Source organism: Pleurodeles waltl, chromosome 9, assembly GCF_031143425.1.
Source record: "Pleurodeles waltl isolate 20211129_DDA chromosome 9, aPleWal1.hap1.20221129, whole genome shotgun sequence".
In the NCBI taxonomy this organism is placed as follows: domain Eukaryota; kingdom Metazoa; phylum Chordata; class Amphibia; order Caudata; family Salamandridae; genus Pleurodeles; species Pleurodeles waltl.
In genome coordinates, this window is record NC_090448.1 from 548642118 (window position 1) to 548668594 (window position 26477).

At 43.3% G+C, this 26477-nt stretch overlaps 1 protein-coding gene across 1 annotated transcript in view; it reads left to right on the forward strand.

Annotated features, from left to right (window-relative positions):
• LOC138259626 (gap junction delta-2 protein-like) overlaps positions 1-26477 on the forward strand; it is a 288792-nt gene that overhangs the window by 99110 nt on the left and 163205 nt on the right. The window lies entirely within an intron of this gene.

The window sequence follows — 26477 nt, forward strand, 5'->3', positions numbered from 1 at the left end:
TCCTCATAACCTCAGAGAGTGGAATGGGTTTCATCAAGAGTCAGCGGAATGGGGGTGTCGGGGCCCTCCATGGATAGCTCCATTGCACTCTGAAAATTAAACTAAGACCCTCAACCATTAGGGTGCAGATGTACGACCCTCAGTGTTTGCAACACGCGACTTAATTGTTTTTGTGAGTCACAAACACTGATATACAACAGTGAATGAGACACTGTTTGTGATTCTCAAATGGGTCACAAGGGGCCTGCCTCATTAATCATGAATATTAATGAGACAGGTTGCAATTTCCGACCCATTGAGAATGGCCTGCACTCACAGGGATGATGGTCTGCTAGGGTCAGCAGACCACCATGTCTTTTGACTGCTTTTCAATAAAGCAGATTTTTTAAAAATACAGCTTGTTTTCCTTAAAGGAAAACGGGATGCATGTAAAAAAAATGAAACTTTTTTTTCATTTTTTTAGAGTGGGTAGTGGTCCATGGGACCACTGCCTGCTTTGAAAAAATGTTGGCGCCCCTATTCACAAACGGGAAGGGGCCCCTTGGGGACCTCTTCCTGTTTGCAAATGGCTTACCACCAACTTGAAGTTGGTGGTAAGTGGAATCTTTTTGTGACCACATTCCCGGTTTCAAAACAATTGTTCATCCCCCATGACTTGCTATTGACACACCCCTTCCTAACAGCGACTCGCAAACCCTATTTTGCGAATCGATAACAGATTACTGACTCACAAAATAGGGTTGATATACACTACAACCCTCTGTTGCAAAACAGCCTGTTTCTCCATTTGCGACCGCTAAAGACGGTTGTACACGTGGACCTAAGTTTCTCAGAAAAGGAAACAAACGTTCTCTTGCTCACATTTCATAGTGGAAATAGGAATTAATGCTGCTGCAATAATTTTAATCATTTCAAAATGTTTATTTGATTTTGAAAACAATAACAAGAAACCAAATAAATCTAAGTAACAGATCAGCAGAATAAATGTTCACGTTTTTGAACGAAATATTAAATCATTTAAATAAAAAAAAATATGATAATATATTTTCAGTAAGATTACTGTAGGAAAACAAACGAATACATTTAGGGCATATTTAACACAGTAACAAATATAAATAATTAATACAGGAACAATTATTACTATTGCATCAATATTATCAAGTCGTTGGGTGTTCTGTCATAGACACTTCATCACTACAAGTGCATTGTCCAGCTGCTTCCCTTAAAGCCATAACTGAAGTTATTTTTAGTATATATGATATAGAGACATAAACATTTTTATGCCTAACCTCAAAAGCCTGGGCTACAACAACAGTCCCTTACATATGTCTTTCGAAGATTCAACAATGAATTTCACGCTGCTGCTATGGGCACAGTCCTCTCTAATTATGATGCAATGAAAGAAAATGGTCTAGACAAAAATGACGGTGTTAAATGATACAGGAAGTAAAAATACAAAATAATTCATGACTTGTTTTGTGATTTTTTTGGCACTGGGGTAGAAAGTGTATTTTTTTCTCCTATTTTGGTTGTTGTTATTGTAGATACATCCCATTTTTTCGAGCACCGCTTATCCACCAAAGCTCATCTCTTGGCATACTGCTAATTTACATGTTCATGTCATATTCTGGCAGTTTTGTGGCAAATAGATCATGGAAAATGCAAAAATGCAATTGCTTTCAGTTTCAATATTTTCGCTTTTGTTAAATCCAGCCTTTTCCCTGTTTGCATTGGTAACAGGCTGTGATTAGATCTGCAGTTTTTCAGATTAAAATGCACCGGACTGGAAAATTGTATGCAGTTTACTAACATATGCTTCTTTCAAACTACGCGGGAAATCTCCACTCCATCTTGTGACATTGACTTGTATGGACTTGTATGGAAAAACAGGAAAGGGCTTATCAGAGTGACAGAACAAGAGAATGGACATGGATGAGAACAGACGTCTAGCTTTGCTTTTATTACTCTATTTTTGTTTGAAAGGTACACAAGCAAAACTGGAGATGTAATATTTTTTTATATGCTGTCTCGCAGGAGGGATGACAATTGGGCTGACAGCTCTATCAGATGAGTTCTACTGAAAGGAATCACAGGATAGCGGTACACAATGCACAAATAATCTCATTATTTGAAATGCGTCAAATCTCTACACGTAATATAGTTCAAGTAACATTCTCTTTAGCAGTTTATTCCAGGACAGCTGCACCCCTACACTACTTTCCCTCCGAAGGCAGCACATGACAATAATCTCTGAGTGGCAATGATATTTCATGGATATCAATGAAAAAATTTCTTATAAATCGGTGCCAAAACATACTCCAAGTCAGTTCCTTTCTAAAATTATTTTCCCTTTCATGTTCCACGCACCACCAAAATATATGAAATTATGCGCTGATATCAATCAATCAATAGTTTATTCGGTCCTAATTTGGACCATTTGAATAGTTAGTAGTGATCATACATACAAAAAGATAAAAGCCATGAACCATCACTTAGTAAAAAAACATTTGGCAGTTAATACAGAAAGAAAAAAATTCATAAAATTAGATAAAAGGTTTCATAAATAATTAAGACAAAGCTCTCTAAATAATCTCTGGATTTTACCCTATGCAAGAGGCTAAGTGCTAAAATAGTGCTAACCAATTGTTAAAAGCATGAAAATCATTCTAAAACAGGTTTATATATAAAATAAGACATAAAAACTACATATAGTAGCTCCTATTGGCAAAGGCTAGAAGTCAACCAGTGGAAAATAATGCCATAAGTTAATCAGTTCTATTAAATAAGATGATCGAATAAATTGCAACTTGCGATTTTTAAAATTATATATGCTGAGGAACTATGAGTCACTTCAATTGGGGTAACCCACTAGCCGTCATGCGCGGGGCTACATTCTTTCATCGTCGATAGGTCATACTAATCGTTTTATTTGAAATCCCAGATTAATATAACAGGGTGCTAGTTCGCTAACTTCTAGACCGTTCTTCGACCGATGGGTTCAAATCTGTAGTAGTCCTACTGCGGATTTTCCATGCTGCTGCCAAATATTTGGAAACAGAACTCACTATCAGCATGGAAGTGTCATATTTGCATATTCTATATACACTGTTTCGGTTTTGTGATGGCAGTGTTTTACACAGAGGGATAATCCACTTCCCACGAGGGCATTTGTACAGAGGACAGAAAAATAGGACATGCTCAGAGGTTTCCTTGCATAGATGACAGTTTATGCATTTGTCAGATAGAGAACTATTGGTTGGCCAGCAAGCTGTGAAGCTGTTGACTGCCAATGTTCCGTATCTGAACTGAAGTAATAAGGAACGAGCACGGGCTGGCATAGGGAGATCCAGGAAGTTTTCAGGCAGAGGTTCATGCTTAACCAGCAGAAACTCTGCTGTCAACCGACCCAACCCAATTGAGCCGAGGGATTCCTCATGGATCTTTTCCCAATAGCGGTCTTTGATCAGGCGTTTAGCATTGCCAGGGATCATCTCGGGATTCTCCCAATACTGGGCTAAGTTCAGTTTAACCCAAGCCGCCCTCATCTTCCTAAGCCACCGTACTTTTTCCCATTCATAGCAAGGTGGCAATAGTTCTTTGACTGCTGATCTGAAGGGTTCGAGTTCCTCCGTTTTCCATAATCTGACCCAGTACAGAAGTGGTCTTAGGTATGCTGTGTCCTTAATGCTATTTAGACCCAGGTCCAGTCTTAGGGGGAGCATCGGCGTGCCCTTCCCCAGTCTGGATATGCGTCTAAGGAAATTATTTTCTTTGGTTTGAAGAGTGTCTATTTGTCTGTGGAATCCCCAAAGTTCCGCTCCATATAGGGCCGCGGCACGAATTTGGGCTTTGTAGATTTCAGAGATGAGGGTCAGAGGAGGACTTGTTGCAGTGCTAGCCTTACGTCCTATCACTCCACATCTTTGGCTAATTGTTAGTGCCCCTTTCCTTATAGCTGGATCCCAGCTGCCCTTATCAGATAGTCTAATACCCAAATAATCGTATTCCATTACCCTCTCCAGATGAATTGGATCCATCCTAATGTTTGCTCTAAGCTTCTTATTCGGGGCACTGTATATCATGAGTTTAGTTTTCTTAAGATTTATGTCTAACCCGTAGTCTCTGCAGAAAACACCGAACTGGTTGACCAGATTCTGAATTCCCATGGATGATTTAGACAGAAGGATAGTGTCATCTGCATAAAGTAGGCATGGTACTTTGGTCCCGGCCAGTTTTGGGGAATCATTAGTGCAGTTTGCTAAATACTTAATACAATTATTTATGTATAGAAGAAAAAGGGTGAGGGCCAAAACACACCCCTGCCTGACTCCCCTCTCGATAGCCACTGCTTTTGTTAGGTCACCTTTCTTGCCACTCCTGATTTGAGCATAAGTATTCTCGTGTAGTCGGATAATGAGTTTCAGGAGGCCATGTGGGACACCCATATTAGCTAGTGTCAGCCATAGCTGATTTCTGGGGACCAGATCAAACGCGGCTTTAAGGTCAATAAAAACTACGAAAAGGTTACCTCCGCCTACTTCTACAGTCTTCCATTTTAATGTTAAGAATCTTAGCACCTGATCTATGGTACTAACTGCGGGCCTAAACCCTGCTTGCAAATCAGAAATGGCGTTAGTTTCCAGAATCCATTCTTCTAAACGAGACAAAATTTGCTTGGCAAAAAGTTTTTGGAAGTTGTCAAGTAAGGAGATTGGACGGTAGTTAACAGGGTTAGAGGGGTTACCTTTCTTAAAGATGGGAACTATCTCTGCTCCCATCCAGGAGCTCGGGACAGGTGCTCCTGCAGTTACCGCATTGGAAATGAGGTTCAGATATGGGGCCCATATATCTGGGTTTGTCTTGTATAAATCGCCTGGTATTTTATCAAGGCCGGGGGCCTTTCCCCATTTCAGTGAGGCGATCGCAGCCTTGGTTTCTGCCAGGGTAAATTCAATTTTGGGACTCTCAGTAATCATGGTATGGGTCAGTTCCCTAGAAGTAACACCAGTAATCCCAGAATATAATCGGGAAAAGTGATCTGTCCACTCTACAGGGAGTATTGAGGCACCAGGCGAACAATTAGGGTCTTCGCTGGCATCAGCCACTATTTTCCAAAATTTCGAGGTGTCGTTTATTTTAGCAGACTCCAAGAGGGAAACCCATCTAGATTTATCCCATGTCCTACGGGCTCTACTTTGTTCCTGTCTATACTCTTCCCTGGCTTCCCTTATATGGTCTGATTGGCCTCCTCTTAAAGCTCTCAGGAGTTTGTGTTGTGCTTCCCTACATGCGGCATTGAACCACCTTGCGTTACACTTCTTTTTAACTTCTTTTGCAGACTCTTTAGTAAAAAGATTTTTTAGAGAGTTAAAAAATTGCGTGTGTGCTGCTATAAGCACACCGCTATCTTCTATAGGCTGAGATATACGATCCATATGATCAGCCAACTGCCTGAACACAGATGCCAAGGTGGCTGTGTCGGTGCTCAGGGATTCCCATCTAACATTCCGTCTATTGTTGGTCAATGCAAGCAGTTGTTCGTGGGTCTTGGAACAAGAGACTTCAAGTAGGGGTAATAGGTTCCTAAGAAGTAAAATCAATGGTTCGTGGTCACTTTCCTCATGTTCTACAATGTTCATGTCGACCATATAGCCCCATAGGCGGATATCAAGCAAAATATAGTCTATCTGGCTCTTCTGTGTCCCGCGCCTGAATGTATGGTGAAGATTGGGATCCGAGCGGGAACGCCCATTGCAAGCCCGCAAGCCATGTGCCAGTGTAATATCCACAACCTGGTGTGTTAATCTATTTGTTTTTGGTCTTTTGCTAGATACCATTTGAGGGATACCCCAGTAGGCGTCTTCATCTTTATATAATTCCTGGGCCAGCGAGTAGGGTTCAAAAGTGACATTAAAATCTCCAGCAATAAGAATAAAGTGAGAAGGTGATTTACAAGAAAGAAAGCTATCCAAAATAGTCAGTGTGTCGGACTCATATTTGCTACCCAGGCTCCTGTTATAAATATTAATTATTAGAAGTGGTTTCTCGCTGAGGGATGGTATTGATAACCCCATTAAATCAGGGCAGCCTAAGTCGATTATTTCAATCCGACATTTGAAGGAACAACTGAGCCATATAAGCAGCCCACCTGAGGGTCTCCCTGAATTCACCTTAGTTGCTGGGACCCAGTAACTTTTGTAGCCAATTCTGTATTTGGGCTCCAGAGCCCATGTTTCTTGGAAAAGGCATATTTTATGTTTGTCTATGAATTTGCCCCATTCAGGGTTGTTCATTTTATTCTCCAACCCTGCAATATTCCAACTAAGGATGGTATCTAAGCCATCTATTATGTCTTGGGGAGCTTCAACCGCAGGGTTCTCTCTTGCAAATGGGATACCGTGGGGAAGTTTTATACCCTTTTCAGTTGTGTCTATACCAGCCGTATTTGGATTTCCCACTACAGTATTTCCCAGAGTATTTCTTGCCCCGTCTAGATCGGGGGATGACGTGAGCAGTTCGGGTGTCTGAAGTAGTGGTGGATATCCAAGTTTACTGAGGTCTACTAAATCTATGGCTAAGTTAGTCTCCATCGCCGTGCGCTCTTTATTTGCACCCCCAGTACAGATTTCCGAACTCTGGGCACAGGAGGAAGGCCAGATGCTAGTTTCCATCTTAGAAGGATCTGGCTGGGCAAGTGTAGGAATTGGCGTAGGGTCTCTGGTGTCTGCAGTGGGGGATTGTTCAATCTCGGGATTACCTTGCCCTATTGCATGAGTTTTATTATTTTTAACTATGGAGTACTTTTTATCCCAATTATTTGGACCTTGTGGCTGAGATGAACTGTGCTTAGTGCTGTCTTTTAGTCAATCAATTTCAGAAAGCGAAAGCGAGAAAGGGCTGGGTCTCGGTTGAGAATCAGTCTGCATCTGTGCCCTAGTGGGACCTCTGGGTGACATTGTTACCCCCTTAATAGCTGGTACAGCTTTGTGAGGGTAAAAAGCCTGGAGCCTGCAAAGTGAGATTACTCCCCCTAGAGGGTTAGAATGACACACATTCAAGGAGAGCTGTTGGACAAGGGAGGGCGCATCGAAGTTAATAACAATACAATCCCCTGTACCGGGGTTTTTGAGTGGACCCACCCAACCCACCCTCCTCACCATTAATATTGAGGGTATCATGTGAAAAGCAAATCTAGCATATCTATGAAGCCAGTGGATGACCTTATTTTTCAGTTCTGTAAATGATTCGGGAATATTAGGCTTAAGCTTAGGAACATTCGTAATAACAAGCACATAAGGGCAAGCTTCCGGTGGTAGGTGTAAAGTTCTCATATTGGTTCCTAGATCCCTATGCATCCGGTCTGCTGGAGAGTTTGTATGGACCTTAAGCAGTTTTGTGCCCATGTTCATGGAAGAAGCAATTTCATCAGTCCGCCTTGGGAGGAGGGAATCTCTCTTTGGGTGCCAAGTTTTAGGGGGGTTGGCCAGTCTAGCAGTAGAAGCCTTCACTGGTTGGTGCGAAGAATCAGGGCAAAGTGGTTGAGAGATGTGGGCCATACTTGGTGGTAGAGGAGGGTTACTGGCACTGTTGACTGGAGGGCAAGGGGGAAAATATTGCTGCGAATATTGTGAATCTAATGAGGAAGAAGTATTTGGCTGATTAAGTTTGATGAGAACATCAAGTTTCTCCTCAATAGCTGATAGGCGAGTTGTTATAGGGTATAGTTTTTTGGAGAGCTCGTCTTTTATAAAATCTATTATGAAAGCTATGTCTAGGCTGCCGTTGTTAGTAGCTTGGGCAGGTGTACAGTCCTTGGTCCGAGTAGGCACGGCATGATTGGGGGAGTTCAAAACGCGGGCCCGTTTGTTCTTTAGGTTTACCTCCCCTCGTTTCCTTTTGCCCTTTGAGCTATGCTCTGGGGAGGGTGCAGGCCTATCTGGCATAGACTGTGTAATTTCTGAAGGATATTTGACCTTGTCCAGGGGCTCTGCGACGGGCATTCGGGTAGTTTGGATAGTTGGAGGTGGAGTTGGCGGGGCAGGCTGGAGTGCTGGTGGGTGTAAAGGTTGTGGTGGAGTTTTCGACAAAGCCTCCGTTGGTGGGGGGGCAGTCAGACGGCGCTCCACCAGTTCAATTTCTTTTTCTAATGCCCCAACCGCTTTTTGAAGGAAACCATCTAGAGTCTTGTTATTGTCGGCTTTTACCAAAGGCACCCCCACCTTCCGTCTACCCATCTTGCTTTGATAAGGCACTTAAGTCCAGTCCCAAAGTTTGGCAGTTTATTTCCGTGGGTGCCCTTCCTCTCCTGCTCCCACCTTGTTTTAGCTCTACTGGGGCTTTGTTAAGAAAAACTGAGACACCAGGAGGGCCAGAAGTGCAGCTCACCTATATTAAGAAGGTGTCCAGTTGGGTAAGTTATGTTCGTCCACTGGTCACCGACCTCGGAAGTCAGGAAGAAAATAATATGGCCCAGCCCGGCATCTTCCGGTCGCTGACGGGCGCAGGACGGGCCCGCCCTTGGCCCGGGCTTTGCCCGGGCGCGTCCCGCGAGGCGGGAGCGCTGTCTCCGATTTAAAGGGCTCCTGCCCGTCACGAGGGTTGCCGGGGGTTTTCTCCTCCCCTAAGCGCGTCCCGCGAGGCGGGAGCGCTGTCTCCGATTTAAAGGGCTCCTGCCCGTCACGAGGGTTGCCGGGGGTTTTCTCCTCCCCCAAGCGCGTCCCGCGAGGCGGGAGCGCTGTCTCCGATTTAAAGGGCTCCTGCCCGTCACGAGGGTTGCCGGGGGTTTTCTCCACCCCTAAGCGCTGATATATTCCCCATTTCCTAGTATTGCAATTCTTTGTTTTATTTAATGTTTAAAGTAAAATGAGGAAGCCTCAATATTTTGAATTTTATGGGTATTAAAAAAGTGCCTTCCAACAATGGTAATCTTGACTCAGTAGTCACTGGCAAATGACAAAATATAAATGATTAACACACCCAATCGTTTGTGTGTGTCTTTTATGAAATATTAATGTGCATACTTCCAAGTGCCTCTGGATTTGCAGCACATTTCATCCCAGAAATTTACCAATGTTGCAGACTTCGTCATTTTCCAGAGTGAAATTGCACCATCTCACCCGTTCCCTTTCCAAGTTTCACATTGCAGGAAATAACACACGGAGGTGGTTTTACTCTGTCAACACTCGGTTCAGGGGCCCACGGGGCATGCATGAGTTACAGGGCCCAACCGAGGCAGTTGAGGCTTTTTAACTCGGCTGTCCCAGGTTCCACCCTACTATGGATCCCGCTCAACTGGGTGAAGCACCCCCATCTGAACCTCACTCTTGGTTAGGTAGTAGTATGAGCAGTCAAGGCTCCCTCGGGGGGAAGTGTAGATACAGATCAGTGAACCCAAGATATAACTCAAAGTGCAAGCAGCGTACACAATTAATCAATGTCCAATCAAACGCACATTTTGTTTAAAAAAGTATTTTAATTCTAATTCTACACAAGCAAAGGTAAACAACATTCAAAAAGCAATAATACAGTTCTCCATTGAGGTAGGCACACTTGTAGTTGTCAGGCCACTCCCTATCTACCCTACTCCCCTTTAACAGGTGTGCTCTTATTCCCCATTCATAAATGGCAACATCCAGGGAATGTAAACTATAGGGACCTGCTCACGGGATATCCCCCTCTCAGACTCAGTTAAAATGATGAGGTCACTTAGGGCCAGATGTAGCAAAATCCGTTTTTGCGACTTGCAAATTGCAAGTCTGAGCGACTCGCAATTTGCAAGTCGCAAAATCGGATGCAGAATGGCATCTCAGACACCTTCTGCGACTCGCTATGGGGTCGCAAAGACCCACCTCATCAATATTCACCTCCATGCCTGTGACTGCTTTTTAAATAAAGCAGTTTTTTTTCATTTTGCAGCCCGTTTTCCTTAAAGGAAAACGAGTTGCAAAATGAAAAAAATACCGAAACCATTTGGTTTCGTTTTTTTCAGAATAGGCAGTGGTCCAAAATATTTTTGTCGACATTCACAAAGGGGAAGGTGTCCCATGGGGACCCCTTCCCTTTTGCGAATGAGTTACCACCAGTGTGACACTGGTGGTAACTGCGAGTTGGTTTGCGACCGCATTCGCGGTCACAAAGCAACTCTGAATTGCGATGCGAGTCGCAAATAGGAAGGGAACACCCCTTCCTATTTGCGAGTCGCATTCCCAAATTGGGAATGAGCATCGCGTTAGGCTGTTTGCATGGCGCAAACTGCGATTTTCACAGTTTGCACCATGCAAACAGCTACCTACATCTGGCCCTTAGAGTCAAGTAGTGTTGCAAAAACCAAAGGTGGTGCATCCCTGCAGGACCTGGTAGCCCCAGTTGTCAGCTTTCCCACTCTGGCAGCAGGACAGTGTGGTCCTAGCCTGGACTTGCAAAGTAGAGCTGCATGCGTTCACATGCGCAGCTCCCGGCAGGTTCTTATCAGCGTCCAGACGATCGGAGTTGCTCTGGCTTCAGCTACACACAGTAAGTTTTTTTCTTCCTTGCTCAGGGATGGAGGCAGTCTCCTATCTCCAGTGGGGTCTAACAGTTTATTTTCTGTCCTTGCGCCTTCTCAGGTACACAGCCTCTTTCATCTTGGATTGTAGTAGCAGTTTTTGGGTCGTAGACAACAACCCAGACCTCCTGTCTCAGCACTCCGAGTGGCCCCTCCTGGCATATGGGATTACTCTAATGAACCTCACTGTAAGGTCACGCTTGCCGCAGGTCGCCTCTCCTATGGCACCTTCTGGCATAGGGGGTCACAGCAACTTTTTGCACATGGGCGACAGCCCAATTGATACAGCAGTTGTCCTTGGTGCATGGCTGCCCATCCTGGCATAAGAGGTCGCCATACTTTCTCCATGCTGCACATGGGCGACAGCCCAATCAATGGAGCACTTGTTCTTGGTGCACGGTGGCTCCTCTTGGCGAACGGGGTCATCAAACTTCCAACGCAGTACAGGTACATGTTTTCACCAGCCACCTTTGGGCTTCCCAAAATGGAACCCAAGGTCCTCCTTGTAATGTACCAGTCCGGGCACTTCTTCACTCAGTGTACATTCACAGCAAATTCACTGTCTAGTTCTGTTATCCTCATATATAATTCTACCACCAGAATTCCCACATGGAAAAAAATTTGTTCAGTCTGTGCACACTATTCGTCACTACAGTCCCTTTGTACTGTACCAGAATGTGCCACTTTGAACACACACAGCCAGTGCACACACATTTACCATGTGTACCACACTTCACTTCACCCTAGGTGTAGTGTATCTCCTTACAAGCATACATGCACTCAGCACATATTTTCATCACATATGCACTTCCACCTCATCTTGATGTGGGCCAGGGGTGAGTTTAACACACAGCAGCCGAACTTTGAAAAAGGTGAGTGTACCTGTAGGCCTCATTCCAGTGACACAGGGTAAACGGTTCTGTTCACTACTACTGAGCACTTCATGGTAGGCTTGTGCTTTTGTGAGACAGGCCTATGTCGTGGTGCACATGCAAGATCCGGGTTCTCCTCAGACAAAAAATCAGCAGCGATACAATTGGGCACTTAGGGCAGGGGTACACATCTTCACCATGCAGAGGACTTTTCCGTCCCAAAGTACTTCATTACCCATTCTGAGTTAGTGAAATAAGAATTTTGCAATTTTCTCTTCTATGCATTTCGCTTGGTTTTACCTCTTGAAACTGAGTGGGAAAAGACATCGGCTCTGTGTGATCTATTTGCAGATCTTGTAATCCCTATTCGGGTGCAGACATCTGTTTCTGCCCAAATCAAGTTTTCACTGGCCCACTTAGAAAATGCCCTGCTGTGTCTGAATCATGCAATGCGGCTTTTTTGTTTGTGGTCTTTAGCATATGTAGTCCCTTGCCATTACTCGTCTTTGATGCACATAGACTGAGGTATAAATGTAGTTATAATCAGCGTCTGATTAATAAAAGGTATAAGAGACAATACTCTGTATCACGAGGGACTTTCTCATGTACATTATTTTTAGTGGATTGATTAGGTTCCCACACATAGCGTCTTAGCCCTGCAGTTGACTTGTGTATGGAAGCGTGTACAATGATCCGTGTAGACGGACCCAGACTGTTGAGGTTTCTTAATGTTGTGGGATTGCGTGCCTAAACACTGCCATGTTCTTTTCCGCTTTCATCTTAAATCCAGATTTGGCCATATGGGATTTTCCCTGAACATGCAGAAGGAGAGCTTACTGTCTGTGAAAGTGACATATGGTAAATTTATCGCTGATAACATTACTGTAAGGGGTTTAGCTTCCTCGGATAATGTATTATTCGGCATGTTGCTGTAAAGTGTTTGTGCTGGACGGCATTCTTGCCTGCTAGGCAGTATGTATGGGACCACCCTGTTACGTTTCTCATTTCCTAGAAATTGTATGGATAGAAAGGAGGGTCATATGGTTTCTTGCAGGGCCCACAAGTGACCACCTCCCAGGGTAGTGTATTTTTTTCAGTTTGCTAATTTGCTGAGTGAGAATCTGTCCTCGAAAGCTGTGCCCTCTTGATGCCTGTTATTTTATTTTAGGTAGGAAATTGTTTGATTTTAATGTCAGAATGATTTAAATATGTTGATTTTGCACTTTTGAACATATTTTTTTATTTATGATGCTGACAACCTTTTTCATACAAAATATGTTGTTGGTAACTTATTCCAAAAAAGTCCATTGGCAAGGTTGTCTCTCTCACTTAGCTGAATGTGAAATCCATCTAATTGCAACTTGTAGAATGTTGCTCCTGTAAACCCCACTTTGCCTTCTTCTTTTTCTTCTTCTTCCTTTTCTCCTTCTTTTTCTTCCTTTTCTTCTTCCTTTTCTTGTTGTTCTTCTTCTAATTCTTTTGTGTTTCTTCTTCTTTGAATGGAAATTGTTCTGGGAGCAATGGCGGCTTGCGGGAGGGAAAAGGGGCGGACCGTGACAGTGCGGCACATGGCAGGGCGCTTCGAGGCAGAGTGCAAATCTCTGCCTGCTCTCTCCAACCCGGCAAAGCAATGCCTGTGTTGCTGGTTTGGAGAGAGCCCAGTGCGCATGTGTGTTTGGCTGGCCTGAGACTGCCGGCCAAAGATACACGTGCAGTGTGGGGGAGTGTTGTGCACTCCCTCTCCGTGCTTGCCACATCCCGTGGCCCAGACCCTTTTACTATTAAACGATAATAAACTTAGTTTATTATCGTTTTATAGTAAAGGTTTTGCAGCTGCTGCTGCTTGGGGGTGGGGGGGTGACGCTCCTCCACCACAGTGGAGGAGCTGCCCCTCTTCAGGAGATTTAATGAAATATTACAAATGTTTATGACATGTCTAGAAGCACGCCCCCACATCTTTGGCCAGCCAAATGTCTAAGTCCTGGTGCGTGGACTATGAAAAAATCTGCTGTTCCCTGATGCCTGATTTCCTAGCTGCACACACAGCAGTCTTTGTAATGGTCTCCGTCTTTGCTGAAGAATTCTCATGAAAACGGGTTTGGTGAGTTCCTTATTTTCTAAGTGGGAAAGTTATAAACCTGACAATCTGGAGAACTAATATTGTTGCATATCCCTGGAATATTAAAGGTTGTTTCTGCACTGCAGTGTTTTTCTCTTGCTTGACTTTCAGTGGCTTAAGTGGATGAAAAATTATGGGGTCTTTAAAGCAGGCGTGACCACTGCAGTCTAGTGTGTCTAAGAATCATTTCCAAGAGGCTTGGCCTATGTAATTAAGTGCTTGGCTTAAAATATGTGAGCTACAACCCTATAGTTTACACAGAGTGTCATCTGTCCAATATTTGGTGTCTCTCTGTGAGTTTTCTATTATTGTATCAAGACATGTCGCAGTAAACAACAAAGATGCACAAGGTAAGCCGACCTGTTACCTTTCACAGTGCTTGCAAGCGGTAGCAGTAAGCGAGTAACACCAATGATACCGCTGCTAATGTTTAGAACCGAAAATGATTCAATTCTGAAAATACAAAACTGCAAAGTAAACATTGCAAAGGTCTGTGGAATGCGAGATAGTCTTCAAAGTATCTTAAACAGTCTTGTTCTCTTCTTCACAACTCGTCCTCTGCACTCTCTTACCCTTTTGGAGAATGACTCCCACCCTCCACATTTTCTGAAATTCCCCATGTTAATATCTTACACACTACTCCCTTCCTCTTCATCGTTGTTTTTTCACAATGCCCTTTCACATGTACTTACTTGTACCACCTCACCTTCACCATGTTCTCTCTCTCTCTCTCTCTGTCACACACGCACACACACTCTCTCTCTCTCTCTCAATCTCCTTCCTTGTAAAAGCATAATTTTATTTTCCTTTGAAACTGTCACTATCCCAACAGCTGTGTTTATATCCTTCACAAAACGGAGCATAAAATGATAATTACATTTAGCACACATGTAACCATCGATCTGCGTGCTCTGCACAGAGGCCAAGGATTAGATGAGCATGTAGTCGGAATACCTTCATGACTCATTGAAAGGCACTGTGAGAAACTGACATTGCCCTGAGGTGAACCTGCTATTATCTTACTGGGCATGTCCCTATTGTGCTGAAACCACTGGAGCCTGATTTAAAGACCTGCTTTTGCCTTTGGTACTGTCTCCAGGTCCCTGAGTTTTCTTAGAGTATGAGAGAAAGAATATGAGAGATAAACATGCAATGACAAAGTCAAAAGTTCTCGCCTTTGGGACTATTGGCTTGGCCAATGGTTTTAGCCATGTGGAGCAGCATCGCCAATGCTGTGCCTCATGACTATTGAATTTTTTATTAAAAGGATTTTGACATGGCTAGACACGTTATTTTGTATGCGTGCAAAATCATGTGGCCGATCTTTTTTTTCATTTTATTTACCGATCTATTAAAAAGGAAAATACATGCAAAAGCACGGGTGCGGATGGGGAGGCACTGTGTTTAGCAATAACTTCCTAAACTCGAGATTTAAAAGCACCTGTTGAAAAGTTCCTTGTGCGTTTAGCCTTCAAGAAACAATTAAAATGTCAAGATACCTCTTGTGATTAATGTTCCTTCTAGAGAGAGAGACTTGCCTAGAGGCAGCACTGACTCAACATAAAGTAGCATAGAGGGTTAATATGCCTGCTGCAAATGACAGAACTATGGGGCATATTTAAGAAAAGTGTCGCTTCACACAGTGCAGCGCCACTTTTCTTGCACCCCTTAGCGGCCTCCTAACGCCACCATGTGTGCATCATATTTAAAATACAGCGCACCATGGCGGTAGCTAGGGGACTAGCATCAGAATTTTTTATGCTAGTCTGGAGTTTTGCAGGATTAGCGTAAAAAATGTTGATGGCCCCTTTGCATACATTGTGCCTGGCTTGGGCATAATGTAGCGCAAAAAGTTACAAAGTAGTGCAGTGCATGCATTGTGCCTCTTTGTGAATATGGTGCAGCGTTTTTGGCCTTCTAATGCCACATTAGTGTAAAAAAATGACACTAATGTGGCGTTAGAATGGCACTAGGGGCTCTCAAATATGCCCCTATGGCAGTGCTTAATTTGTGCTTGTTGTTTCCGGTGTGTAGCACCGGCACTTATATTTGAGGGCCGACGCTTATTTTTCTGCCTCAAGCATTTACTATGAGAAAAAGACACATTTGGGAAAGACAGAGGAAGAGAAAAACGAAAAAGCGCCACAATGGGAAAAAGCAGAAATCCGCAACAGTGAGCTGAAGGAGCAGGGAGTGCCTGTAAATGGATTGAAGAGGCCCGAGAAGGCTTCAGGATTACTCTGCCTCTGTATTCCCTGTTCACACATTTAATTGCAGCAGCCGCGTGTTTAAGAGGAGGGTTTTGGGCACTGGCACCTTTTTATTTACAAATTAAGCACTGCCCTATGGGGCATATTTTAAAAAAGTGGCACTGCACACAGTGCTGTGCCACTTTTCTTGCACTCCTTAGTGCTCCTCCCCCAACGCCACCATGTGTGCGTCATATTTAAAATACGCCACACCATGGTCGTAGTTAGGGACTAGCGTCAGAATTTCTGATACTAGTCCGGCACTTTGCAGGATTAGCATCAAAAATGTTGACGCTAATCCTGCAAAGCACCCAGAGGCCCACTGTATCCAATGGAAGCCACCTTTTAGTGCCTGCTCTGAGCAGGCGTTTAAAGTGCCAGAAAAAAATGACTCAAATTTTCGTCCCCCCTAATGGGGGGATGCCCCCTTTGAGGACATTATGCCTGGCGCCGGCATAATGTAGCGCAGAGGGTTACAAAGTGGCGCAATGCAGGCATTGCGCCACTTTGTAAATATGGCACAATGTTTTTGGCCTTCTAACGCCACATTATCTTAACAAAATTACACTAATGTGGCGTTAGAATGGCATTAGGGGCTCTTAAATATGCCCCAGTTCGCATATTTGAAAAAAGTGGCACCACTTTTCTTGCGCCCCTTAGTGTTCCCCTAACACCACCATGTGTGGGCTGTATTTAAAATACGGCGCAACATGGCGGTAGTTAGGAGACTAGTGTCAGAATTTTTTATGCTAGTCCAGCGCTTTGCAGGATTAACGTAAAAAATGTTGATGCTAGTCCTGCAAAGCACCCAGAGGCCCATTGTAACCAACAGACACCTCCTTTTAACGCCTGCTCTGAGCAGGCATTAAAAGTGCCAGAAGAAAATGACACAAAGAAATCTGTCAGATTTCTTTGTGCCATTTTTTTGGTCCCCCTAATGGGGGAATGCCACCTTCGTATACATTATGCCTGGTGCAGGCATAATGTAGTGCAAAGGGAAACAAAGTGGCGCAATGCATGCATTTTGCCACTTTGTAAATATGGCAGGCGTTTTTGGGTTTCTAACGCCACATTAGCATAAAAAAATTACGCTAATGTGGCGTTAAAATGGCCCTAGGGGCTCTTAAATTTACCCCTATATTTTATGTGGCTAGCTGAGTGGATTAGTAAAGCCAGCCTTTACCAGTGCTTTAAAACACATGAATGTATGTGAAAGGGGAGCGATGGAGAGATGCGGGGCACATTTGCTGGGTGGTAGTGAGTGAAACCGAGGAGGAGGTCAAGGGGTGGGGGGCGCCACAATAAACTGTCGCACAGGGCGCCACCAGTCCTAAAGCCGGCCCTGAGTACATGGGTGATTGAGAGGAACAAGGAGCGTGGTGAAAGGGTAGGGGAGAGAAGTACATGAGGGAGACATGTAGAAACCACAGGCACTCTTATGGAGTGCTTATGCAAAAGTAAAAAGCAGAGCTTCAAAAGCGAGAGGGGAGGGACTCAAGTAAGGCATCCATGCTGCAGAGGAGGGACAAAAAGGAAGGAAAGCTTTAACAATGTAGTGAAGAAGAAGCAAAAAGATTAAAGTGGCAATAAAGGCAACCAATGTTACAGGCTATAAGCTGACTGCAAGCTAACAATGTCTACAACAGACAGGACTGTAGGTTTCTGCCTAAAAACAGGACTAATTTGATCCTTTTTGCCAAGGCTATTTTTGCTTCCCTATCAAGCCCTACGTTCAGCATTAACGCCAAAGCTTTCAAGCTCGCCCTTCCATGAGTACCCATTAACATCCTGATATCACCCAGATGTCACCTAAGTGTGATTCAATTCATCATGTGAGCTGTGAAAGAGTCATTTGTTGCATGAAAAAAAATAGAGAAACCCATCGCCTGGAAAAAATAAAATACTCTTAAGGAATGCAAGATGAAGTAAAACATATAAAATGTAAATGCAAAGTCATCTTTTTATTACTTCCAGTCTGGGCACTAGCAGGGTTCACCCCCCATAAAGCCCTGCTGGCATGTGGTAACATTAGTGTCTATAGGTGTTATGTCCTGCCAGCCAACACACAGTAATGGCACACTGTCAGGATGTTTTTGTCACCTGACTTGTCAGGAGTCACCACACATAATCCTACATGTCTGTGAGACACCTTTGATCAGGGCCATTTGTGACATGAGAGCCCCATCTTCTCAAGAGTCATGAACGCCATCACCATCTCTGAGTGCATGCGGCAGGCATAATGTATGCAAGGGGGCGTTCCGACGCATGGAGGCCCGAAAAAATGATGCAGAGAAATGTACATTTTACTGCGCCATTTTTTCTGTAATTTTTAATGCCTGCTCAGAGCAGGCTTTAAAGTGGCTCAACATTTTAATCAATGGGCCTACCTGTGCTTTGCTGCACTAGCATCAACATTTTTGACCCTGGTGTTGCACAACACTACAATAGTGTAAAACATTTTGATGCTATTGTCCTAACGACTTCCATGTTGCACCGTATTATAAATACGGCTCAACCATGGTGTACGTTTGTAGGATTATACCTTTAACATGCATGAATTTCAGACTTCAACTGGAATTTGCAAAACATAATCCAGGACCACCACTGAGCAGCTTTCCTGGAGAACTCTCAAAGATGGAAATGGACTTCAAGATTTAAATGTTTTGGAATGCGAAGCTTAGGTGCATTTTCAATTATATGTTTTATTTGCTTTTTAATGGGAAAAATAAGTCTTTTATAGAGGAGCCACTTCTCCTACAGCCCACAAATTCTGGGGTTGTTCCCTCCACATTTTCACTGAGGGATGTGTTCCGACAGTATCCAGATTTTGGAACTTTGGAATGCACCTGCCAGATTGTGATTATCCACAAATTTGCAGATTTTTGGGTTTCACCTACTTTGGGAAGTATGTTCTCCTTAGTGCTAAGGTCCATGCGAGGATCTTAAGGACCATGCAAACAAGGATGTGTGTAAAGTTGGGCAACTTTGGTTCTGCTTGTTTTATGTAGTTTTAATAAATCACGAATTTGGAGACCTTTTCAAGAAAGCAAATGGAAAATCCCTCAGAGTATATCTTTTGTTACTACCCACCTTTTGTGAGCAAGGTTTCATTGGAAAAATTCCCTACCATACAATTTAAGCTGTATGCTTGGTTGACTGATAAGTTTTGAAATGTCCACGAGCATTGCAATTTCACAAAGCTGTGAAGTTGTTTAGTTTGAACATCCCTAATATCAAAAAACAAAGCAGAATGAAGAATTAGTTGCCTCACAATGTCTCTGATAAGTGCAGGATGGACTTTTAACTCGCAGAATCCAGAATTACTTTCTAGTTTTGTTCACAGACAATCACAGCAATTAGGAAGCTGAAATATTTCTGTAGGATATCTAGAGGATTTAAAATTGAAAGTTTTAAGGTACCCTGTGTTCAGTTACAAACAAGATTGTTCAAGCCTCATCTAGTGCAATAAGCATTGTGTAGAGTATCAAAAATAGGCTTTGTGTCGTTTTGAATAAATTAAAGAGAACAACGTAAAATTGATAAATCAAACTAGGTAATATTTTCGTGTTGGATTATATAAACATTCTTGCCAGTAGTAAGACCTTTGTAGTTTTTTGCTCTTGCTTTTAACAATATTACAAGTGGCGTGGAAAATGTCTGCTAACATTTGCTTTGGGAACAGATGGAGATGTACTTACAAAAGAACACCCTCAGGTGAAGTGAGGGAGGTCGTTGAAATGTAAACCCAATTTTTTCAACACAAATTTCAGAAGATTTTCCCTAGCCTTTTCATAATGCAAGCTGAAAGAAAACTGACAAATAAAATAGAATGGAATTCGACCTTTTTTATGCCGTATGCAACTAACAAGGCCCTCTTTGACCTTCGTTTTAGGCTTTTTGAAGTTATACTACTGTACTACTATACTTTATTTTAATATTGATAATAAATGCCGAGATGTAGACTTGTGCTTCCTTTTGGATACAAGCTCTTTATAAAATGAACACTTGCTCTAAGGCCACACTAGCACTTGCGCAGCTAATCTCTTTTAAAGAGCAAACTCTTGTTGACGCCTGAGATCGGGATTGCAAATCAGTGGGAAATTTTGCCTGATGCTGGTGTTTTCCCTTCGGTTTATTCCTGGTGTAACCTGGCTGAAATCAGAATAGCAAATTCCACAAATGCTGATTTACTGTCAACAGAATAGGAGAATTCGAGTACAATTTGTGCAGTAATCCCCATCTTGACGGGTCAAACTCAGATTCAAGTGCAAATGATGCAGGTGAACAATTTCACCTTTCGTCCCAAGTGCCGCACATCTCAATGATCCTGAATACTTTGACCCATCAGTGTAGGAAAGTCCAACTGGTTTTATTCGCTCTACATAAACTGACCGAAGTTGTATGGATTTTTGAGAAACCATCTATGTCATTAGATTAAGTACATTCTGTAGGCTGGAGGGAACTTTTCCTAATGTGTAATGGTATTCTGTATATGGTATATCCAGGAGCTGCCTTATATGTCCACTTAAAGGAGTGACTACTCATTTACAACAATTGTTTCTTATATTAACAAGCATTTACAGCTACTCACAGTGGGAAGTTGTTGGCAGTAGTATGAGAGTTTTGACGCTCTCACTGGTTATTTCATACTTTCCAAAACAAGGCTTCTTGCTAAAGGTTGGGCCTATGAGGCCTTACATGGTGATCTGCCCTAGATGTTCCCTCTTGGATACAGAATTCAGCCACATGACCTGGGACTGCCCCCAGCTGCCGCTCTTCTGGAGTACGGTGATACACATCCTAGTTCATGCACTGGGTCGTACCATTGCTTGCACCCAGGAGTTCTGTCTTTTAGCTGCCTTCACCGAACGTAGGTTCTAGGCTCCTGGACTTGGCTCTGGTGCTGGCTAGGAGAAGGATACTGAGGTCCTGGAATTCTACACAGAGGCCTGTCATGGAAACTTGGGTGAAGAATTTCACAATGTGGGCTAGAGCAAAGAAAAGGACTTTGAATTGGGGGAGACTCAGGACGTGCTGAGATGTCCAACAGCGAGGCTGTGGATGGAAATATTGGAGGCCTTGGAGAATACAGAGGGAGACACAGAGGAGGGACCTGGCCAGCAGGTTGAACCAACCGGAGGAGATAGGGAGGACGCCTTGGGAGATAGTGATGAAGAGGGCAGTATACATTAGGAAAGTCCCAATGCTCTACCCCTGGAACGGGATGCTTCCCCTGTCTGTTGTGGGCCTACTGGGCAACTACCACCCTCTGCCCCCTGCCCTCCCCCGCGCCGGATTCCCTGGTTATTATTGTTCTTTCTTCTCAGGATCCCCCTCTGGCGGTCGGTGACTGTCTGCTCTCCTTCCCCTCAATTGCTTTCTCTTTCCTCTTCTTGTACCTCCTAGTACTAAACAGCATGTGGGCACTCTGAGATGGTTTGATTTTTTTTTCTTTTCGTTGTCTCTTTTACGCGTTGGCTTCTCTGGTTCCCCTTTATCTCACTCCTTCATATTAGCTAGACAGAAATTGTAACATGATCCAAATAACCACTTTTCTAGGGGCGTTGCACAGTCTGGTGGGTTGGATACTGCACTGGTTGGGCTCTGGCGGTGGAATTTGGAGAGACACGAGCTGTGCCCTGCATTTGTTCTGGGTCTTTGTGATGTATTTTACTCCTATCGGGGAACCACTTGACTCTCCATTTATCTTTTTGTACCAACTAGGGAAGCGATCCTGCCTGATTTGCTTATATGACCTCTGTTTCTTATGTTATGCATTTGTGTTGACAGACCATGTTTTACCAGTGGTACTTATATCATGTCCTGTCCTGGCTTTTGGATATTGTTCTCCATATAAATGCCAATAATAATAAGTTTTTAAAAAGCAGAGTCAAATTATTAGCCATTTTAAAACGTCTATGGGTGTAGTGCTAACTTACATTGCTTCTCATGGAGACCTGTTCTATCTTTAGTAAATAAAGGTCTAGTTTCCAGGATGCAATATTCACCCCTCTGTGGTCAAGGAAAGGGTTCCACCCACTGTTGATTAGACACTATACATGACATGAATCCATTTGAGGGCCAATTTGAAGCAGGAAGAATTTTCCAATTGCCATGTTGAGGGGGACCTTTTATGTGCCTCACTCTTGGCTGCCCCCATGTCAGGACATTGTCTTCAAGACCACTGTAGAGTAGGCCCCTACTGGCCGGACAACCACTATGCACACTAGCTAGCACGTGCGCTAACATACCTATTCGAGTAGCTTCATGTGTCCTGACTATTATTACAACTGTGACTATTGGCCCCTATGAGCATTCCTACAAGGATTCTGCATACGGGGTACAAGAGTCACATTGACAGAAGCAGTCTTCAAAGATAGCATGCTGTATGACAATACATGCATTTCCCAATTCCATTACTGAATTGTAATAAAAACAAATAATCTCTGGGTATAAACACACTCTCTAGCAAAAGCAACCACCGATGTCTAAAGCCTTCCCAGAAGTGTTATAAATCAGAGCATTATTCTTTGTTGTCAAACGCTGCCTATATTTTATTTTTACTTTTTTTTCTTTATATGACTTGACCAAATCAGCATAACAAATCAGTTGTATCTGGGTACGAAAGACTGAACAAACAATAATTGAAACTCAAACAAGCCGCAGTGCAGTACTAAGAAAGAACGGAATTTTACTTTTGCGACAAAAGACAAATGAGTTAATAGATGTCCGATACCCAAGCAAGCACAGTCCCACAGATTTGGGCCCACCACAAAAAATTCCGAGACACCAATTTGCTTTCGCTTGCCACAAAAACTGAACCACAGTAGTTGGTCAGTGGATTCGTGCATATAAACCTAGATGTATTCCCTTTTAGGATTCTACAAAAACGAAGGTTCTTTATCCCGGGGGATGTTTAAGCTATACAGGGCTTGCTTTGTAACAAAAAGGTTTTCTTACAAGCTTGTCGCTGACACTGCAACGGTTGTAAAATATTGTGACTGTTAGTCTTGATTTCCACTTCAGGCCTCTTTTCTCCACCACCGTGTATCTCATATCTCTTCATTACCCTCTTGCAGGATTTTTTCGTCCCCCTTTCTCACTTTGGTCCAATCTTTCTTTTGCTCCTTCTTTTTTCCTTTTCTGCCTTTCTCTCTCTTGCTCAAAATCTGATGATGAAAAGTAAGTCCCGTTCCTGGATCTGAGTCAGAGTTGCATTCTGGGCCTGCAGCAGATGTCTCAGGAAGTAGGCAAGAAGCCCAACATTGGATTGCATTTCACCCTAACCATGATCGTTGTACTGATAAGTATTTAATGTGAATTGGGTGGATGAACAGAGAACCTGGTGAAGATGCCAGACTTTGAATAATGCAACTAAACCACAGTTCGTACCTGCAACTTATGACTATGTCTGTGTCCTCGAGGGCCACCAGATTTAAAATGTTAGCAGCAAAAGCCGTATGACACAGGCGGAGGAAGTAACTGCGCTCTCCGGCAGGCATGGCAGCCAATCACACTCTGCTCTCCTTTTTGAGCCCCCCAACACTTTCCATAAGGATCCCGTATGTGATTAGTAGCTTCACAGACTCCTGATTGGACGATCAAGATAAATACCTGAAATTGAGCAATTGTTCTCATTACCATTTTACATTTGTTATTTCAATTTCAGTTCTGCACATAGTCAAAGGAGCAGATGCACCCAGTTAATTTCCCTAGGCTCCTGTGTTTGAGGGATTGGAAGACAACATAAAGATTGACCTTTCACATGGAAAGACATTTCCCCTAACAAAACTGTCACAAAAACGGTATACTGCTTTCCCCCTGAGATGATAGCAAACAGCATCAGCATTGTCACCAAAATTACATTCATGCAGCGGTAGAACCAGCTTCAGTTTTATTTAAAGAAATCTTGAAATACATATTCACAATGAGTCCAACTTACAAAATATAGATTTGCCTCTGATATCAGAAATTCTTTGAGAAGTTAAGCCTGCCTCCCAAGCCCTTAATCAACCCCATCAGTGTCTCTATATTCTGGGAAACCTATGCATTCAGTAAAGAGAGTGGAGAACTTCTCCACTTTTAAATGTACAGCACGAGGTTTCACTGAAAATGAGATGTGGGGCTTCATTAACAGTGTGGCAATTGGACTTCCAGCCCATCAGGTTGGTGGAAACTCTGGCTCTGCCACCTGACAGAAGACGGTCTTCCTGGCAACAATCAATTTGTCTCCAGAGTGTCAGTTGATGCAGCAGATCCACTGATTGCACAGAGAATTGTCAAGAAGGTGCTAATTTAATTCTGCCTGATTGGCATCCATTTTTGTTTTTTGTGAAACAAACTCTCAGAGTGGACATTTTTGTCAATTAAACAAAAACAATAGTCCTGGAACACAGGAATTTGTTTTCCATGAGCACTATGGAAAGTGTTAATTTTTCCAGTCCAGGTCTGTCATGCCTCACATGGTGGACCCAAGACTGTGACAGTAGCCAAGTCCTATGGCTAGTGCTACCATCACCTGGGAGACGTGCACTGGGTGGGTTGCCAGATCAATTATTTCTGATGCTGAGCTTCTGCTGGCCCCTTTCTGAATTCCTTTAATGAGGCTGTGTCACAGGTTCTAATATGCTTTTCGCACTGTATCATACTAGGAGACTTTAACATACACTGGAGCTCCCCCTCTGACAAAGACACACTCAGTTGTAAAGACATTACATCCCCTCAAGGCCTCTCTCAAACTGTCGCAAACTCTATGCATATGGTGGGGGGACACTATTGACCTTGTGTTTTCCAATAAGTGCTTAATTATGTCTGACCCCCTTCCTTTTCCATGAACCGACCATTACTTGATCCATTTCGGATGGCAGGTGGCCCTATATGGAAGCCTAGAATATTCCTTCACCCTGGATAAAACACAACCTTTTTCCAGGGTCCATCTGGATAACTTGCAAAATGCCCTGCAAAACACACTGCCAAATTTTCCAGGTCTACGTAATTCAGATGCTCAACAAGTAGATTCGGTCCTCAGTGCAACTGTTAGCACCCCTCCCCAGACGCACAACATGTCAAGCTAAGCTCCTAGCCTCTAGTTTAATGATACTCCGAGGCAGCAGAAAAAACATGTAAAAAGGCTGAAAGAGCATGGCGGAAAAACTATAGCTTTGAGGACAAAACTATATACAAGATGGTACTTGAAAACTATTCTAATTTAACCAACTCATAGAAAAGGAATTTCTATTAGGGAAGAATTGTTAAGGCAGAAAATAAGCCACAAGGAATTTTTAAGTCACTTAAAATGTCTTAGATCTGATGACATGCCACCACAGCAAGGTTCCGTCAGCCAAGTGGTGTGAACAACTGGCCAGTTTTTTAAGAACAAAACTGTGGAAAGTCAAAAAAGTTTAACCGAAATAGGGCACTCAGCCATTGGTCCTCCACCCCCGGATCCCATCACTTGGGTACTTTCCTCCTTTGATCTGATCTCGATGGATGATTCTAAAGTGGCTATCTTAAACCTTAAGTCAGGCTCCCCTTTGCATCCCTACCTCTCTTTTCTTCTAGCTAGGGAGTGGATGTCATCAATCCGGTTTTGAACTCCCTGCTAAACAAGTCTCCATCATCTGAGGTAGTCCCTTCTTACTGGAAACAGGCTAAACTTCTACCTCTCTTGAAAAAGCCCAGTACAGACCCCAATATCCCAAGCAACTACAGTGCTATCTCCTTGCTGCCAGCCCCATCAAAAGTTGTGGAAAGGTTTGTGAATCAGTAGATTCCCAAGCTTGTTGAATCCAACATGCTTCTCCACCCCAGACAGTCAGGTTTTAGGCCAAAACTCAGTACAGAGACTTCACTTCTTTAAGTCTTCAAAGTGATCAAATGCACTTTAGATGCTGCAGGAAAGGCAGTCCTGGTACTGTTAGATCTATAGGCCAAATTTGACATGGTCTCGCACTTCAGGCTGCTCGTCCACCTGTATAATAGGACACATCCAGGACCCAGGTGGTCATCCTCTGTCCAGTTGGCATCATTTTGCTCTCCCACATACTGAGACCATCTTACATGTAGCTGCAGGAGGGGATCAGATGTATTATATAGTAGTGTTGGGTATACAAGCGATATTATTATCCACCAAGTGCTCCATGTTGACTCTGGGCTCTTTGAGCTTATGGTGAAGTAGGCCAGTGGCATTGGCTTCCAAAGTGTGTCATACTTGTAAGTAACAATAAAATTGTGTCTTCTGCATAAGACGTCTCTACAAGATGTGTAAATGAGTAAATGTGGTCCACATCCCAGAGGTAGCCTAGACTTGATATACAAATCAGGTCCCATGAATGGAATCCAGTTACTTTCGCTGAGTGTTTGATCCACGTGCCGCACCACAGTGGGGTCTCAGTCATCAGAACTCTCTCCCACCCAACCTAGCAAAGGGTTGCTCACAAGCACTTTAGCATCAAAGCTGTGACTGGAGGGCGTTCCAGCTATTTATGTGGCCCATAAAGTAAATGGAGTAAACCTAGAACGTCAATGTAATCCATATCTAACCCGTTGCCGAAGTCATCACGGTTAGCATGTAGCCAGTCGTTAATCAACAGAATTTGCTGGCCCAATGGTAAAACTTTACAAACTGCAGCCCAAGGCCTCCTTCATAAAAGGATAGCCCCTGCTTTCTGAATGCAATTCTGTGTTGTTTCCCT